This window comes from Trichomycterus rosablanca, chromosome 5, assembly GCF_030014385.1.
Source record: "Trichomycterus rosablanca isolate fTriRos1 chromosome 5, fTriRos1.hap1, whole genome shotgun sequence".
Classification (NCBI taxonomy): domain Eukaryota; kingdom Metazoa; phylum Chordata; class Actinopteri; order Siluriformes; family Trichomycteridae; genus Trichomycterus; species Trichomycterus rosablanca.
In genome coordinates this window covers 39,986,963-40,006,598 of record NC_085992.1, presented here as the reverse complement: position 1 = coordinate 40,006,598, position 19,636 = coordinate 39,986,963, and positions in this window count along the sequence as shown.

Genomic DNA, 19,636 nt, shown 5'->3' with positions numbered 1-19,636 from the left:
ACTTTTGGCATTATAGTGTATATTGAGTAAAACAGAAAGTGTTAGATGATGGATTTTTCAATTCCCAATAATCTAAGTAAAAAAAATAAATACCATACACTAAATCATTTTACTCTGGGCGTTTGGGTGGTGCAGCAGTAAATTAAACTAGCTCACAATCCCTGGGATCCAGGGTTCGAATACTCAGCAGTGCTATCAGCTCATTGGGCGTCAACATATAGACATGATTAGCTATGTCTGAGGAGAGTGGGTGGCTGAGGCTTTGTGATGGATTGGCATCCTGTCCTGGGTGTGTTACTGCATTCCGTGTGGAAATGATCAGAATAAAGCTATGGTAAGAAATAAAGCTGAAATAATAATAATAATAATAAAAAAAAAAATTATAATAATAAAAAAAAAAATAATAATAATATCAATAATAATAATAATAAAAAATAACAATAATAATAAAATAATAATAATAATAAAATAATAACAATAACATAATAATAATAATAATAAAATAATAATAATAATAAACCAACAAGGTAACAACTAAAGACCTGCATTGGGCTGAATCTCCTATGAGTCCAATTTGAGAACAACACTGTACAAATGTGTTAATGCAGTGGTTCTTAACCATGAAGCCAAGGACCCCTAGGGGGCCTTAGTGAGCCTAGAGGGGGGTTCTGTTGCATTTAAAAAATAATAACAATTAATGGGACGGGAAAATCAATGGGTTATTTGCATATAGGAGATTTCTTGTGGTGTCATATCAATGTATTCTAAACCTATGGTGGGCTTATAGCCTATGGTGGGTCTTTGAGACCACCACACAAGTGCAAAGGTCAACTGACGGCAACTACGAGAGATTTTGATTCTGTTGTTCAGATCCCGCTGAAGTAGACCAACGTGAGGAGGCTCCCACCACTACTTCACCAGAAGTAAACCCACTACATCGACCAAAATGAGAACATACCAAGATAATATACCTTACCCTGTATACCATTTCCCATGAGCAATAAAAAAATGACCCTTTTGTCATCCATGCTGAAAGTGTAAGAATAATATCATAATCCCTGTCAAGGGGGTCTTAAAATTTTTTTGAACCACTGTGTTAATGCAACAGAATTGCAACATTAAATAAGTGTGAAGCATGATGGCAGGTGTATGACTGGAAATTCCTTGCTGCTTCTTGAACTGACATCTTGCAATCATTATGGACAACACAGTAGCGGAGGATTAAATGGAGAGTAGTGGTCTGTCACATAAATCTTAACAAAAGTGAAATACTATATTAACTGATGTGGCATCCCAGAAGAAACACTAAACGACTGTCTGATCAAGTCTGATCAGTAGTTATAGGAAATGCATGCCATGCATGTCTATAGATTTGCATGTCAATGAGAATTTATATCTGAGGCTTTTGAGATTGCTGACCACTACCCCACTCATTCAGCCCTGAAAGCATTTCTGCTAAGTCTACTAGACCATAATTTGCTCTCTGGAAGCACACTAATCATTCCTGGCTATGACTCGGCAGGTGATAACCTTCAAGTGACACTCCTGAATGGATCGACGTGTTGGAGGTAGAGATATGATGTAAATTAAAAAGTGAGAGGGAGATATTATGGCAGATGAGAGGGTGCTTAATTAAAAAAAGCCATGAATCATGTTTTTAAAGCCGTACCATGATATGGGTGAGCACCTCCAGGTGGAGCCCCTGGTCCAGTGCCCAACAGCTTCTGCTGTACCTGTATTTACAGCATAGCCAAACATATTTTAAGCTACCATTCTGTACCCAGAGCCAACCTTCTATCCCAAAGACAATCCAATAATAGCTTAAAGCATCTGTAGAGATTAAGTGCTCCAGAAAAATATGTTTTTTTCTCTTTTTCTCTGATTTCCCCCCCAATTTTGTCCCCTAATCTAGTTGTATCCGATTACCCTGTTTGTGTTATGCTTCACCTCTACCGATACAACCCTTCACTGCTGACTGATGAGCTTCGCAACTGACACACGCCCCCTCCGACGCGTGTGCAGTACCGACTGCCTCTTTTCTCCTGCACGAGGCAAGTTCATATGCAGACCAGCCTTGTGCCTGAAGAGCCACACCCTGATCACCATTATTCCCCAACTCTGCACAGGCACTATCAATCAGCCCGCAGAGGTCGTAATTGCACCAGTTATGAGAATGAACAGCCAATCGTTGTTCATGTGGCTGCCCAGCCCAGCCGGATGGCAGAGCTGAAATTCGATACGATGTATCTGAGATCCCAGATCTGGTATGCTAGTGTAAGCCCTGGGTTTTTTACTGCTTTGCAAATGTTGGATGACACCATTATGGGAAGTTAGTTAGCCATGTTGGATTACTCTGCTGGAACACATTTGCTTAGGAATTTGAGCACTGAGGTGTGGGACTTGGTGTAAAACCAAGATAAAATAATATATCTTTTTGCAGCTGGGAAACACTGATCCTGATGCACACAGTCTATTTAATTATACTTTGTTTATTTAAAGCTTCAGCTATATGCTACACATCCAAAAATGCATCACCCTAAAAAAAACAGCTTTTTCTGTTATTGTACACAGTATGTCGTTGACAATTATATACTAAGTTAAAGCCAAGCTTGAGATCTGGTGGGCTAGTGAATTAGAATTTTGCGCCAACGCTGCCCTCAAAAGAACATTTGTGAGGTAAACCACAATGTCTGGCTTACAGACATATTCACTTGGGTTGAGGTCAGGCCACAAACTCCAAATATTTGTCTGAAATCATGTTGGATCAAGAAAGTCACACCTTCTTGGATGTGTTTATACCGTGGTGTGAAAAGTGGGTGACTCTTAATTCATACACTGATGAGCCATTAATTACATTTTGTAACAGTGTTACGCTTAGGTATATGATATGCTGGATTTATTAGGTGTAGTTAGTTACCTGGACGACTTTTATAAGGGCCAGATCATGAGCACCACCTTGTTTTTCCAAAGGTAATTCAACCCAGAGTACCCAATAGCAATGGTCTGAGGAGGGAATAGCCACCAACAGGTTGTTGGGTGGCCAAGACTCATCAATACCAAAGGACATGAGGTCTATAGTGTCAGATGTTACAGACCAACAGAAGGGCTACAAATTTTGTGTATGGAGCTGCATAGTTGACTAGTCTGCCAAATCCTATTTTCTTCAAGATAATATGAAGGTCTGGGCAGGTGTGCTTTGTTTAATTGGGGAAGATATGGTAGCAGAATGCACTGTAGGATGATTGATTAACCACCTGGTAATTTTATTGGATCAAATATCACAGTACACAGAGCTGGTTTGACTCCAAATTAGAAGGGTGGTCCTAATGTTTTGGCTCATTGTTGTATCTGTCACACTGTATGAATTGTAAAAAATATATATATATATTGTACATGTATAACTTATCCTGAACTTTACCATCAAGCCAAGTCTGGTCATAAGGTAATTTCTAAGATTCTAGGACTCCACTTAACCACAGTGTGAGAGATGAAAAATGTTAATTTACACTAGAAGTATTATTTTTACTATTTCTATAATTACTACTTAGGAAATGGAGATATGGTTAGGGCATGATTGCCAGTAGTCATATTCCAATGATTCTGGATGTGTACATGGTGTACAGGATAAGAAGTGTGTCAATTGCACTATATGATGTCTAAAATCTCCCACTGTCCTACAAGGTCACCAATGAGAGTATATACTGATCAGCCATAACATTTAAACCACCTCCTTGTTTCTACACCCACTGGCCATTTTATCAGCTCCACTTACCATATAGAAGCACTTTGTAGTTCTACAATTACTGACTGTAGTCCATCTGTTTCTCTATGTACATTTTTATCCTGCTTTCACTCTGTTCTTCAATGGTCAGGACCACCACAGAGCTGGTATTATTTAGGTGGTGGATCATTCTCAGCACTGCAGTGACAATGACATGGTGGTGGTGTGTTAGTGTGTGTTGTGCTGGTATGAGTGGATCAGATACAGCAGCACTGCTGGAGTTTTTAAATACCGTGTCCACTCTATTAGACACTCCTACCTAGTTGGTCCACCTTGTAGATGTAAAGTCAGAGACGATCGCTCATCTATTGCTGCTGTTTGAGTTGGTCATCATCTAGACCTTCATTAGTGGTCACAGGACGCTGCCCACAGGGCGCTGTGGGCTGGATATGTTTTTGGTTGGTGGACTATTCTCAGTCCAGCAGTGACAGTGAGGTGTTTAAAAACTCAATCAGCGCTGCTGTGTCTGATCCACTCATACCAGCAGAACACACACTAACACACCACCACCATGGCTGTGTCACTGCAGTGCTGAGAATGATCCACCACCTAAATAATACCTGCTCTGTGGTGGTCCTGTGGGGGTCCTGACCACTGAAGAACAGCATAAAACGGGGCTTAATAAATGACAGTCAGTAGTTGTAGAACTACAAAGTGCTCATATATGGTAAGTGGAGCTGATAAAATGGACAGTAAATGTAGAAACAAGGAGGTGGTTTTAATGTTATGGCTGATCAGTGTACAGGGATGTTTGTTTTTTCCTGTGTTATCACATTCACATTGCCTCAGTGTGATCCTTCTCTGCAGACAAGATTAAAACTTCTCTACTCACAATCCAGTCTTTGAGGTATTTCATTAAGTTATAGCTATAATCACCCAGAAGTGACCATCCTGCTAAAGGCGTTCAATATCACAGTGCCTCAAAAATCCAAAACATTGAAACCCCTGCAAAGAAATGTCAGTGTTTGACTCCCATGGCAGAAAATAGAGACAAGAACCCTGATTTCTGAGTCTGTGTGGCATACACACCACCTGCTGCCACTCTATACCAGCCACAAGTGCTACAGAAAGGATAAAATAACTGGACACAATGACATTACATCAGGGAAAAACATCTGGATACAAACAGCTCTGTAATCAAGAATGTCAACCACTGTAGTCTGGCCAACCTGCCCATGTTAAACCTTGGATGATTTTATTAAGTTCCTTAAGCTTGACATTTATTTGTTAGTGTAGTCAAGGTGCCTCTGTGGTAACCGCTGTGTGTGGGAACAACCTCCATTGTACATTTTTTAAAAACAGGAAACAGGACTGGAAGTCCTTAATCATGTTGTTTAAAGGCTGCTGTGACGCATTTATTGACACAATTGAGCAGCCGACACTGAAAGTGCCTTTTCTGTTGGAGCAAAGACATAACTGTGAACATTGGGGTCACCAGCCCTAGCAATTACACACAGACAAAAACGCCTCCCTAAATAGTGTCATACAGGAGTAAAACATTCATGCTGTATACTTTGGCAGGTGCTCACTGTTTATTTAAGAATTATGTGCTAAAAGCTGGAAATCCTCTTTTTTACTGATTTATACACCGATAAGCCATAACATTAAAACCACCTCATTGTTTCTACACTCACTGTTCATTTTTATCAGCTCCACTTACCATATAGAAGCACTTTGTAGTTCTACAATTACTGACTACAGTCCATCTGTTTCTCTGCATGCTTTTTTTTAGCCTGCTTTCACCCTGATCTTCAATGGTCAGGACCCCCACAGGACCACCACAGAGTAGGTATTATTTAGGTGGTGGATCATTCTCAGCACTGCAGTGACACTGACATGGTGGTGGTGTGTTAGGGTGTGTTGTGCTGACATGAATGGATAAGACACATCAATGCTGATGGAGTTTTTAAACACCTCACTGTCACTGCTGGACTGAGAATAGTCCACCAACCAAAAATATCCAGCCAACAGCGCTCCATGGGCAGCGTCCTGTGACCACTGATAAAGGTCTAGAAGATGACCAACTCAAACAGCAGCAATAGATGAGCGATCATCTCTGACTTTACATCTACTGTGTCTGATCCACTCATACCAGCACAACACACACTAACTCACCACCACCATGTTAGTGTCACTGCAGTGCTGAGAATGATCCAATACTCAAATAATACCTGCTCTGTGGTGGTCCTGTGGGGATCCTGACCATTGAAGAACAGGGTGAAAGCAGGCTAAAAAAGTATGTAGAGAAACAGATGGACTACAGTCAGTGATTGTAGAACTACAAAGTGCTTCTATATGGTAAGTTGAGCTGATAAAATGGACAGTGAGTGTAGAAACAAGGAGGTGGTTTTAATGTTATGGCTGATCGGTGTATTTAGATAGTTGATGTACCTGTGATGCAGCATGGGTCCCGGTCATCGTCTTTGAGGGGTTTCGTAGGTGGTCCATGTCTTTACATGAGCTTAGTGAAAGTGAATTAATTAAAGCACTATTAAAAAATTGAGATGTTCAGACCTTAGAATACATGATTATTTTGAGAGTGTAAACTCGAATAATCTTACATCATTTAATCAAGTATAACTTTTTGTGATTTACCGAAGACATTGAAGTCTTGCCCACTAAGCAATGTGCATAAATGACTGTCCGGCAATTGGCAATTACTTCAAGTAGAAACACATTACTCTAAAAATGGAAGCAAAAACTAATCAAGCAGGGAATAGTTAATGATTCATTCCAATGTCTGTCTTATTTACAACAAAAATCATCTCTAAATTATAAACCCAAGTGGGGGGAGTGGTAGTAGTAAATTTATTCTTGCTTAGTATAACTTTTAAGCTGCTCAGCAGTCTGAGTTCTTTTTTGGTGTGTATTGCACCTTATAGTGCTCTAAATGTTTTCAATGTAAAAAATACTAATAATAGAATTTAATTCCCCACCCAAGGACACTGTACAATTCAAGCATAATTAAAACAAACTGCCAACAATGAAGTACAATAAATATACACCGATCAGCCATAACACCACCTTCTACACTCACTGCCCATTTTATCAGCTCCACTTACCATATAGAAGCACTTTGTAGTTCTACAATTACTGACTGTAGTCCATCTGTTTCTCTGCATGCTTTGTTAGCCCCCTGTCATGCTGTTTTTCAATGGTCAGTACCTCCACAGGACCACTACAGAGTAGGTATTATTTGGGTGGTAGGTGGTGGGTCAATGGTGGATAAGACACAGCAGCACTGATGGAGTTTTTAAACACCTCAGTCACTGCTAGACTGAGAATAGTCCACCAACCAAAAATATAACAGCAGCAGTAGATGAGCGATAGTCTCTGACTTTACATCTACAAGGTGGACCAACTACCAACAAGGTAGGAGTGTCTAATAGAGTGGACAGTGAGTGGACACAGTATTTAAAAACTCCAGCATTAAGTCCATTGCCATACTGTCAAGACTTAAACTGGTTCGGAAGTTAAAGCTTACTGTCAAATGAACAATATAGTGGTTTAAAATGAGGAAAGTCCAGTTAAATGAGGGGTCCAGTTAAAGTGCTGATCTTAAGTCCAATAAAAAGTTGCAAGGATACCTTATAGTGTTTTAGCCACTGCCCAAATTACCTGAAAATCTTGGGACAAAAAGCTATATTTATGTAGTGTAAATTTTATTAAGACTATTTTAAACTTACTGAAGCAGTGGTAGCTGTGGTAGGTATACATGTTATTGGTAACAGTTTTAGTTAAGTAGATTTTGTTTTAGTCTTAGAAACAAATTCCTAATACTGTTTGAAGTTGCTGTACCTGCTCATTCAGCAAACCTGACACATTCATTGACAGGCCATCCATCAATGATCCCCTGTCAGTCCAGCACTTTTCACAGGAAACGGATTCACAGAAATGAGAAAGACTTGTGGGGAGGGGGGGTGTGTGCATGTGTGTGGCTGGGGCAGTGAGGGAGGTAAGGGTTAGGAAGGGGGTGGCACAACCCTAATGACCTCAATTCTTTCTCTCTTATTGAAAGCTGTATTTCTTTCCCAATGAAGCATTGTGCTTACCCGTTTCCCCCATGGGAACTGTGTTTGAGTGTGGAGGGGGGCTGCAATAGCCGGACAAGAGCAGCAATGGCAGTCGGCCATTCCTATTGAACAATGCCATAGAATAGCTTTATTTGTCAAGCCCTCCTCAGGCGATACGTAGAGAAGCTTTGGAGACGCTGAATGGGCTAACTAAAGCTCTCGCTCCACTCTACCACCCCCAAGTTTCCCCTTTGCCCAGCTTGCAGACCCCATTGATTAACCTGAAAGGAGACTAACAAGATGCTATTTAAGGTTTATATTAATTAGTAGTCATAGGCTTGCCGGACAGCTGCATGGTTTTGTGTGTTAACTCCAAACTGTCCGGACTTCTCAGGCTGGACACATGACCCAGAGGTTAATGTTTTCAATCCTGAGGCGAAACCGTTTAGACCTAACTGACAATGTCGCTTCTGTTGACCTCTCTGACAACCTTGACCCTATGGGAGCATTTATTAATAAGGCTTACAGAAAACAAGATAGAAAAGCAGAGCTGTCATGACTTATTTTTAAAATTGACTTTGGAGTGGTGTAATGTCTTTGGTGGATGTGTTTATTTCACATATAAGTTAGCAGGGCTGAGACTGCAATGGACTTAACTGATGCTCAGTTAATGTTATTAGCATCTGTGGTGGTGCAGCATAATGTCATTCCTCATGTTTTCATCTGCACATGCTAGCCCTTCCTGTAATTTAGCCAGCTTGCTAACTCTTGCCATAGGTATTACAGTCACTCAAGGGATTATGAAGTAAGCAAATTTGAACCAAAGTTTTCTAGTAAGTGGTAACTGGCTATAGTTTTTGCTCTTTGTGTTTTTTAATTCTGCAGAACAAGCACAGTAACACTGTAAAGTGGAAATTTGAACAAAACAGTGCATATAAAGCCAACTAATAGACCAATAGCTTGTCATCTATTGCTCACACTCATCTAGCCTCCTCATGTCATCCCAAAACAGCAATGGATTTTGTCTGCACTTGACATTATTTCTTTGGAACTTTCAGTTGCTCGTATACATGGAGCTCAGTCAAGGACTATTGTACTTGGAAGAAGGTGCTAAAATCAGTGGAGTCTTTACTAGGCTCTCGCTAGAGTTGTTATTTATATCTTAATTATTTTTGTTTTTTTGGCCAACACACCCGGGTGGGGGGTGTTCTATGTTTGTATGTGTTCATGATAATGTGTATGACAACATATAAGTTTAAAAAAACAATAAAACAATTGTTCACAAAACAAAATCTATTGCTCACACTCATATCCCCATGTTTCATTATTCATTATACAGTAGTCAAACCAAAGGAACTTCAAATCCTAGAATCTTAGAAGTTACCTTATGGCCAGTTGTTGGATGGTAATGTTAAGGATACGTTACAAATTTACAAGTTTAAAAAAGTACTAAAAGATGTCAGTCATATTTTGTCATCAAACCAGTCAAGATATAGTATACTACGGAGCCCCTTAGGGGTCACTAAGGAAAAAAATATATATGAAGAGCGTAATCCGTACCCTCGGTTTAGTAAACCGTACCCTCGGTTTAGTAATCCGTACGCTCGGTTTAGTAAACCGTACCCTCGGTTTAGTAATCCGTACCCTCGGTTTAGTAAACTGTACCCTCGGTTTAGTAATCCGTACCCTCGGTTTAGTAAACCGTACCCTCGGTTTAGTAATCCGTACGCTCGGTTTAGTAATCCGTACCCTCGGTTTAGTAATCCGTACCCTCGGTTTAGTAATCCGTACGCACGGATTGTCTGCGCTACAAGTTTTACTGTGCGCCCACACCCCGTTTTACGGTAATACAGTTGCGAAGCATTGAAGAGAATAAAGCATCTTTTTACAGCTGGGGTGATGGGATAGCAAACTTATTAAAAAGTCAAATCAAAATCTTATCAAATGCCACCCCACAATCATAAATAACACGAGTACTTAGCTTGTGATTTGAGAGTGTTTTACCTTAGGAATTTTGAATAATAGGATTGCAAACTAACGTAAAGTGAAATGTACAGTATAAATGTCTGAGACTCATAAAGTCAGTAAGTAGAAGTAGGAGTATTCTTTAAGAGTCTGATGGGGTGATTTGATAATAATTTGATTTGCATTTTACTTTACGTTGGTTTGCAATCCTATTATTCTAAATTCCTAGGGTAAAATAGTCTCAAAATCACAAGATGAGTACTAGTGTTATTTATTGATTTATTTATTGTTTATTTATTGTTATTGATTTGACTTTTTAATAAGTTTGCTATCCCATCACCCCAGATTACTACAGTAAAGATGTATGAAATGTATTCCATTAATAAAAGAGCTAATGCTCTTAAAGAAAAAAGTGGAGTGCTTTGATAATAATTTGCTTATTTTAGACCTTTCAAATTGGTCTGTAAGAATTCCACTTGTTTTAATGGAATTTTAAAATTATACATTTGCGTAATTTTACCATGTTATGTGCTTTTGTTGTCGTCTATATATATATATATATATATATATATATATATATATATATATATATATATATATAGTTGCGAAGCATTGAAGAGGATAAAGCATCTTTTTGCAGCTTAATATACTATATATTAGATATAACAAACACACACACACACACACACATATACTGTATATATATATGTGTGTGTGTGTGTGTTATTATATCTAATATATAGTATATTAAGCTGCAAAAAGATGCTTTATCCTCTTCAATGCTTCGCAACTGTATTACCGTAAAACGGGTTTTAGGCGCACAGTAAAACTTGTAGCGCAGTTAGCGTGACCGCGGACGGACTTTAAACTAAGAGTACAGTTTACAAATCCGTGCGTACGGTTTACTAAACTGAGGGTACGGATTAGTAAACCGAGGGTACGGTTTACTAATCCGTGCGTACGGTTTACTAAACTGAGGGTACGGATTAGTAAACCGAGGGTACGGATTTTGTCTTCACATATTTTTTTTCCTTAGTGACCCCTAAGGGGCTCCGTAGTATACAAAGCTATAGTGAAAAAAAATGAATATGGCCAGTCGGCACTTAAGACAATGCAAGGTAGACTCACAAAACACTTTATAAGTACTATCTATCTGGTATGTACATTTATATAACCCCAAATAAAAAAAAAAGTTGGGACAGTATGGAAAATGCAAATAAAAAGCAGTGTTTATTACCTTTACTTAACTTTTGCAGACAGGACAATGTAAAACCACATGCTGCACACATTACGAAAGCATAGCTGTGGAAGAAGAATTTTGACAGGGACAACCCCGTACTGTCACACATTTTAAGACGTTTGCCTGAAGAACTTAAAACGCTTGGTATCCTCGGTGCCAAAACATCTTTTAAGTGTTGTGAGAAGGAATGGATTTACTGTATGTTAACAAATGAAATTAAGCTGACCAGACAAAACATTATATAACCATTATACATTCATACATTTTCTCCCTTAATTTTTATTTTCCATAGTATCAATTATTTTTAGTAGATTGGGGATTATTGTCTAAACTAAACTTACCATAAAGACAAACATTGTTGGTCTGCATTTTCTAGGCAGTTGTAGCCTAGCGGTTAAGGTACTGGACTAGTACTTTTTTTTTTTTTTTTTTGATAAAGGCGTATGCTAAATGCCGAAAATGTAAATGTCTGCACACTTTGTCACCCCATGTTTCCATTTACATTTTTGGCAGACACTTTTATTTAAAGCGATCAAGGAGCTTTGCTCAGGTGCCCAACATGGGCAGCTTCGTGGAGGTGGAGCTTGAAACTGCAATCTTCTGATGACTATTTAATATGCTTAATATGTACCTAATAGTACCAGCTGGGCAAGTATCTGCATGAACATGATTGGCTAATGTCCGAGGGGGGAACGGATAGCTGAAACAGCCTGGTCTGTGGCAGGTGGACTTGGCAGTGTGCTCTCAGTTCTGGTACCAAGCCCAAATAAAAATAGGAGGGTTGCGTCAGGAAGGGCATCTGGCATAAAAACTGTGCCAAGTTTTGTATGTATGCGGACCAGATCTGCTGTGGCGACCCTTGATAGAGGAAATAATATTGTTTGTTTATTTGTTAGGATTTTAAATGTCATGTTTTACATTTTGGATACATTTATGACAGGAACGGTAGTTACTCATTACACAAGGTTCATCAGTTCACAAGGTTATATCAAACAGTTATGGGCAATTTAGTGTCTCCAATTCACCTCACCTGCATGTCTTTGGACTGTGGGAGAAAACCGGAGCACCCGGAGAAAACCCACGCAGACACGGGGAGAACATGCAAACTCCACACAGAGGAGACCCGGACTGCCCTACCTGGGGATTGAACCCAGGACCTTCTTGCTGTGAGGCAACAGTGCTACCCACTTAGCCCAGAAAATAATAATAATAATAATAATAATAATAATAATAATAATAATAATGATAATAATAACAATAATAAAAATTATAATAATGATAATAATAATAATGATAATAATAATGATAATAATTATGATAATGATAATAATAGTAATGATAATAATAATAATAAAAATAATAATGATAATTAATAATAATAATAATAATAATAATAATAATAATATTGTCCTCAAAAAGACACATACTAAAGATTGTGCACATTATGACCTTAATTAACACAGTAAAAAAAATTTAGCATGTTTATCCTAGACCTAAGCTTAAGCCCACTTTTTTCTAATCCTTGACTAGATTTTTGTCTATTTATTTATTTGCCATACCAACCTCACATGGTGCTATTTTGCACACAGGGCTTAGTTTAAGTGATGTGTAGTAAGCCTACAGAGTTGACAGGCTATGTTAAACAACATACCTATCCAGCCCACGGTCTGAGACCAACCTCAGAATGGTTTTGTATAATGGACTCGCTTTAGCGCTGTCAGCAGCGGGAGACGAGAACCATCCCGTAAAGTTCTCACACAAACATACAGGGCAATTAGTTCCTTCTTACATGGGAGAGCTGCTGGGCTGCACTGCCACAAGAGCTGGTTTCTAACCATGAGCAGCTGCTAGCAAGAACTTTCCATTTACATTTCAGTGCTGAACAATATACAGATTGCCTTGTCCAGATGACTGTGTGCTGGCTTTGCTGAAAGACCTACTCATCTGAGTCTTGTGTTTTCAACTGCCTAAATGAGCGTACCTTTCATACCACCTTCCTCTGTAGCCACTAATGAGCTTCAACCAAATGTTCTTCATGAGCCACTAAAAACAGCTGACTGCTCTTGAAGTGGTTTGTAATTACAGCCGTACAAAGCTTAGTATTACTTTAACTTTAAGCTGTTTATAGCCCAATTCTGCTCAATGAAAAATCATAGAAAATTATAATTTCTACAGTAGCATAAAAAAAACTACCCCCTTTATTGTTGTATATGGTAGCAGTGGTTGCCAAATCCTTAACCCTCAGTGGCTTTAGTTGTGTTTGTTTACAATATAAAGTCACTTTTAAGTTGCCACTGCTAATTAAGCAGGACAGTAAAAGAAAAAAAAAGAAAAAGAGTGAGGGAGGCCATTGTTATATAACATCACTATATATACTATAAAGGTACTACATTTTTTCTTGTCAATGTTTTATTTATTATATAAAACATGTCAATACAGGGTCTGACATACTGTTGTAAGTATCTAGAGCTTAAAAAATAAGTCTAACACTGACACTACAAGAGATTGATATCAGCACATTAGTGTGTGAAAGTGAGTGAACACAGCTCTGGGAATACAGATGTTGTTTTCACTGTGTTCACTGCCTGTGCCTCCTAGACAGTGGTGTATAGTAACAGTAGAAACACATTGTCATTTTACTAACAGATCTATAACTCGCTCACTGTCTAAACCGCTTATATGACAATCAGGGTCGCGGGGGGTGCTGGAGACTATCCCAGCTCTCAAGGGGCACAAGGCACAGAAACACCCTGGACAGGCCGTCAGTATAAGTATAAAGTTTTACATGGGAGGTGTAATCATGTGATTATTATTGGAATGCGTTTGTTAAATATTACTTTGTTGATAGATTTAAACAGCCCTATATTACAATCATTTTACAAGTCATTCAGTCATGTCCTATATGGATCATGCATACATTTGTATAGATTGTTAATGAGAATATACACCGATGAGGCATAACATTTTGACCACCTTCCTAATATTGTGTTGGTCCTCCTTTTGCTGCCCCATACGCAACAAACTGTGATGCACTGTGTATTCTGACACCTTTCTATCAGAAGCAGCATTAACCTTTTTAATTCTTTAATTTGAGCTACAGTAGCTCTTCTGTCCCCTTCGCTCCCCACGTGCATCAATGAGCCTTGGCCGCCCACGACCCTGTCGCTGGTTTACCACTGTTCCCTCCTTGGACCACTTTTGATAGATACTGACCACTGCAGATCAGGAACACCCCACAAGAGCTGCAGTTTTGGAGATGCTCCGACCCAGTCCTCTAGCCATCACAATGTGGCCCTCGTCAAACTCCCTTAAATCCTCACGCTTGCCCATTTTTCCTGCTTCTAACACATCAACTTTGAGTATTAAGTGTTCACTTGCTGACTAATATATCCCACCCACTAACAGATGTCATGATGAAGAGATAATCAGTGTTATTCACTTCACCTGTCAGTGGTCATAATGTTATGCCTTGCCAGTGTAAATACTACTGCTGCTATTATTTTAGTTGTATTGCAAGCCATGTGCACAACTGCAAATCTTTTGCATTTATTTGCATATTGTATATCTGTATTAGTTCTTATTTTTTTCCTTTTGTTCTTGTTTAGCTACTGGAGGCCAATAATTTCCTTTGGGATAAATAAAGTATCCATCCATCCATCCATCCATTCATCCATCCATCCATCTATCCATCTATCTATAGGAAAACAGTGATCTTAAACAGGGTTGTAGTTTTTCATACATGAAAACAGTAGCATATTTAAATTAAATCCACAATACAATAAAGCTTTCTGAATCCACTGTATATATAAATACATAAAAACTGGTATTTTGGAAGATTTAAAATCTCATTATTTTTTAATATATGATTTAAATTGATCTTGTTTCTACATTTGTATAGTTAGTCTTCTAGTTTAGTTAGTACTCTTAATACTGTGAACAAATGTAGTTTTCGCTCAATAAAAATATTACAGTCTGGATTTTGCATTAACCTGTTGCTAATAGTAAAAAAAATATATAATGCCTTTTCACAATCTTGACTTCCTTGATGGCTTTCTAAACTTGTCATTTCTCATATGTATACTGTAACTTTAATTTAAGTGTGACTGTTGTGTACGACACCACCCTAAGACTGTTCCTTAACTTAGCCTCTTTGTACTCTTCATATGTGGAATAACAATCTAAGATTTAGAATCTCTGTCCCTTTACGTTTTATTTAAACAGTTTATCTAATTGCTTTTGCAGATTAAGCGCTGTCTCTCAGCTGTCCCACTGGCCGTTTATCCAGCTCACCATCTGGAATCACTATTAATGTGTACAGAGAGGAGCTTCCCCTGGAATCACACTGTAATGAATCCCAAAATGCTGTCATCAAGCCATTCAGTGCTCAGCTGGAGAGATGTTTGGACACTGTAATGCATCCTGTAATGGCTTTCTAGGGCAAAATATTATGAGTAGGCTTACCCATCACTTCTGCGAATTACTAAAAGCTCTAGCAGGTGTTCTATTCTGTGTGGGTCATAATGTGATAATAGTTATAAACAGGATAAAATCTGTTCTGCATAGTCATTACATTCTATTAGCACCAGCCTAATCTGGGGTTTTAACATTGAACCCTCAATTTATCTTGAGTGGTTGTGGTGCGGGTGGCACTACGGCTCGGTGGGTAGCACTGTCGACTCACAGCAAGAAGGTCCTGGGTTCAATCCCCAGGCAGGGCGGTCCGGGTCTTTTCTGTGTGGAGTTTGCGTGTTCTCCCCGTGTCTGTGTGCATTTCCCCTGGGTCCCCTGCAGTCAGGTTAATTGGGGACACTGAATTGCCCTATAGGTGAATGTGTGTGTCTGTGTATGTGTATGTGTGTGTGTAAGTGTGTCTGCCCTGCGATGGACTGGCGCTTAGGGTCCAAGGTGTTACTGTGTGCCTTGTGCCCATTGAAAATATACCATGTTTCTGTTAGCTTACTCTTTGTGAGGTATCGCCAGCATTTCCCTGCATTCTGAGTGTTCATGTGTGATTCTGACTTCTCATGTATGACCCAGGTTAAACTCTCTCGACGACGATTCTCAGTTTTGCCATTTGATCTTGTTAGTTTAGACGTCTCAGCGTGCTTGACTCTCTGCTTGGTTTGGGTGTCCCTGGTGTATTTGTTTGCTGTTACCAATAAACTGTTTTGTTATTATCTGCACAAGTCTGATTCTTCAGGCTCCTTTTGTGACATTATCAGTTAACAAAATATTTTTAAGGTTGCAAATACATTTTAACACCTTAGCTAAAAGAATGTGGATAAAAAACTCACTTTCTAAACTGCTTGTCCTAATCAGGGTCATGGGGGGTGCTGGAGCCTATCCCAGGTCTCAATGGGCACAAGGCATCGCAGCGCAGACATACACACAAACACAGTCACACCTTAACATACACATACACAAATAAGGGCAATTTTAGTAGTAATTTTTTAGTCGTAACTACGGGGGGGGCAGGTGCACTGAGGCCCATGGTGGGTGGGGGGATTGGGGCCCTCCATGACATGAACTCAACCCCCCACCGCACTGCCCCACATTGGCTCTGCACTCGCCAGGTCGTTATTATTATATTACAATATTGTAGCGGCGATATGTGAGTGACATTCAGCTCAGCCAATCAGAATGCAGCATTGAACCCAATAGGTAGTTCGGGTGCTGGAGCTAGGCAGTCTAAGGGCAGTGGTAGCTCAGTGGTTACGTATATATATGAAATTTGTTGAGGGGGCCCAATTTTTAATTTTTTTTTGCACTGGCTGGGGCCCATGAGCTCCTAGTTATGCCACTGCACACATACACTGGGGAAACTTCTTGCTGTGAGGCGACAATGCTACCCACGAGCCACTGTAAATCAGGTAGTTATTAACAAATTAAAAACTCACATCAAAGACAAAAAGAAGACACTAAAAATGTGACAGAGCTCATACACACTAGGCATCATGTGTACTCTGTGTCACATTATAAATAAATACAATTCTGTTCTTCTAGATCTATTTAATGACAGACTTGCAGATACACTGACATGTCATGCCATGTCATGCCAGCAATCAGTAAAACATATTGCCATAGTAGTGTCTATGTTATGCCTAATGGTTTCAAGTGGCAGTGAGTGCTACGTCGAACTACAGCCAATAAGAACGCCAGAAACGGGGTGAGGAGAAACCCGGGGGTGGAGTTATGGGACAGTGGCATAATATGGATTTATCAGAATATATCAACACACACAAGCTTAAAGTATTTGTGATCTTATCATTCACGCCAAACCATAATACCCACGCTGCATTGCAAAAAATATTTATTAACCCTCTAACTCACTACAGAACAGATAATCCCTGCTGGTCATGTTGCCAAATCCACTCAGATTCATTTATTTTTCCTACTTGCTTTTACGCTGCACATCAGCTTTGATCGCTCGCTTATTGTTGATGTGCATTTTTTGACATGGTATCATTAAACCCCTCGTCACTTCTCGCATGTGTTTTCATGACAAAACGTAGTTTGGGAGACCAGACAGACTTGCCTGTGATTCCTGCTGATGGTAGATGTTGTAGTATTGCTGATCAGTCGTGTAGTGTGAGAGTGATCTGACTATTTAAAAGTCGTGTAGTGTGAACTTGGCATTACTTTGTATGGCGGTGTAAATCAGTGTGAGCAACTAAGTTGTTCTTTTAAATAATTGTGTCAACAATAGTTGTTCATAATCCTCTGTATACTGTCTGCACATCTAAACCAGATTAATCTGCTCTATTCTTTGCCAGAACATAAAACCTCTGGCAGGGTCAGAACTTAAATCAAAATCTTACAACGTGAAGGTTCATCTATAATCCACCTATGGTTTTATAATGGTGGATTATAGATGAACCTTCACATTATAAGATTTTGTTTCAAGAGTTTTGACTCTGCCAGAACTTTTGTGGGCTGTCTTTAATCGCAACACTAAATCGGCCAGCAATAAAAATGTCACATATCCAAGACCACCCATCCTTACTCAAAACCAAAGAAAGTCTTCTCGATTTGTGATTTTGTCTGCAGGAGAGAAATCCTGCCAACGGTTGCACAGTCTAATGCTGACTTAGTTTAGATTCCAAATATTTTTTTAATACATAATCTTTCAGACATTTCTGCTCTATTGTACACATTTTCTTGAAAACTCTATTGTAAAACTAAGTGAACTAATAATAGCATTGGAACATGTTCTATACAGGCTAACACGCTCAGACACTAAACCTTTGTAACAGTCCTAAATAAAATTCTCATACTGGTGACCACCTGTAAACATTTGCTTTAATTTAAAGTAATTAAAGTAATTAAAGTTCACACTACACAATTTTCCAAGTCGTCAGATCGCTGTACAGTTCACACTACACGACTGGATCTCTTGCAATCGGGAGTTGTTTAAGTCGTTGTGTATTACACACTACACGATCTATCACCGGGAAGAATCACAGGCGAGTCTATCCGGTCTCCCAGACTACGTTTTGTCACGAAACCACACGCCAAAAGTGACACGTACGTCAACAAGAAGCAAGCGATCAAAGTTGTGTGCTGATGTGCAGCGTAAAAGCAAGTAGGAAAAAATAAATTAATCCGAGTGGATTTGGCAACATGACCAGCAGGGATAATCTGTTCTGTATTGAGTTGGAGGTTAATACATATCTTTTGCAATGTATTGTTGGTATTATGGTTTTGCATGGACGATAAGATCACAAAACTTATGTTTTCTGATAGAAACTACACTGATCAGCCATAACATCAACCACCACCTTGTTTCTACACTCACTGTCCATTTTATCAGCCCTCACTGTCACTGCTGGACTGAGAATAGTCCACCAACCAAAAACATCCAGCCAACAGTGCCCCGTGGGCAGTGTCCTGTGACCACTGATGAAGGTCTACAAGATGACTGATAGATGAGCAATAGATGAGCGATCGTCTCTGACTTTACATCTACACGGTGGACCAACTAGGTAGGAGTGTCTAATAGAGTTGACAATGAGTGGACACAGTATTTAAAAACTCCATCAGCGCTGCTGTGTCTGATCCACTCATACCAGCACAACACACACTAACACACCACCACCATGTCATTGTCATTGCAGTGCTGAGAATGATCCACCACCTAAATAATACCTGCTCAGTAGTAGTCCTGTGGGGGTTCTGACCATTAAAGAACAGGGTGAAAACAGGCTAAAAGTATGTAGAGAAACAGATGGACTACAGTCAGTAATTGTAGAACTATAAAGTGCTTCTATACGGTAAGTGGAGCTGATAAAATGTACAGTGAGTGTAGAAACAAGGAGGTGGTTTTAATATTATGGCTGATCAGTGTATAATGCCAAAGTCTCACATATTTACACTCCTCCCCTGGGTTTTCACCCGTATCCGTATTCTCGTTGGCTGTAGTCCGACATAGCACTTGACGTATTGTTCTTGAGTCCGCAAACGCTTGGCAAGCCACTCGGATTGAGTTGTTGAACAGTTCATACATAGCGACCGAGAGCCCTGAGTTGCTCCCGAGCTGCCACATCTAGCGGCGACCGGTCGGTTTGTGCAAATCAGGGCAAAAATCATGTAGTCTGAACCAGGCATTAAACTGACTTGTGCACTTGATAAGGAGAAGAG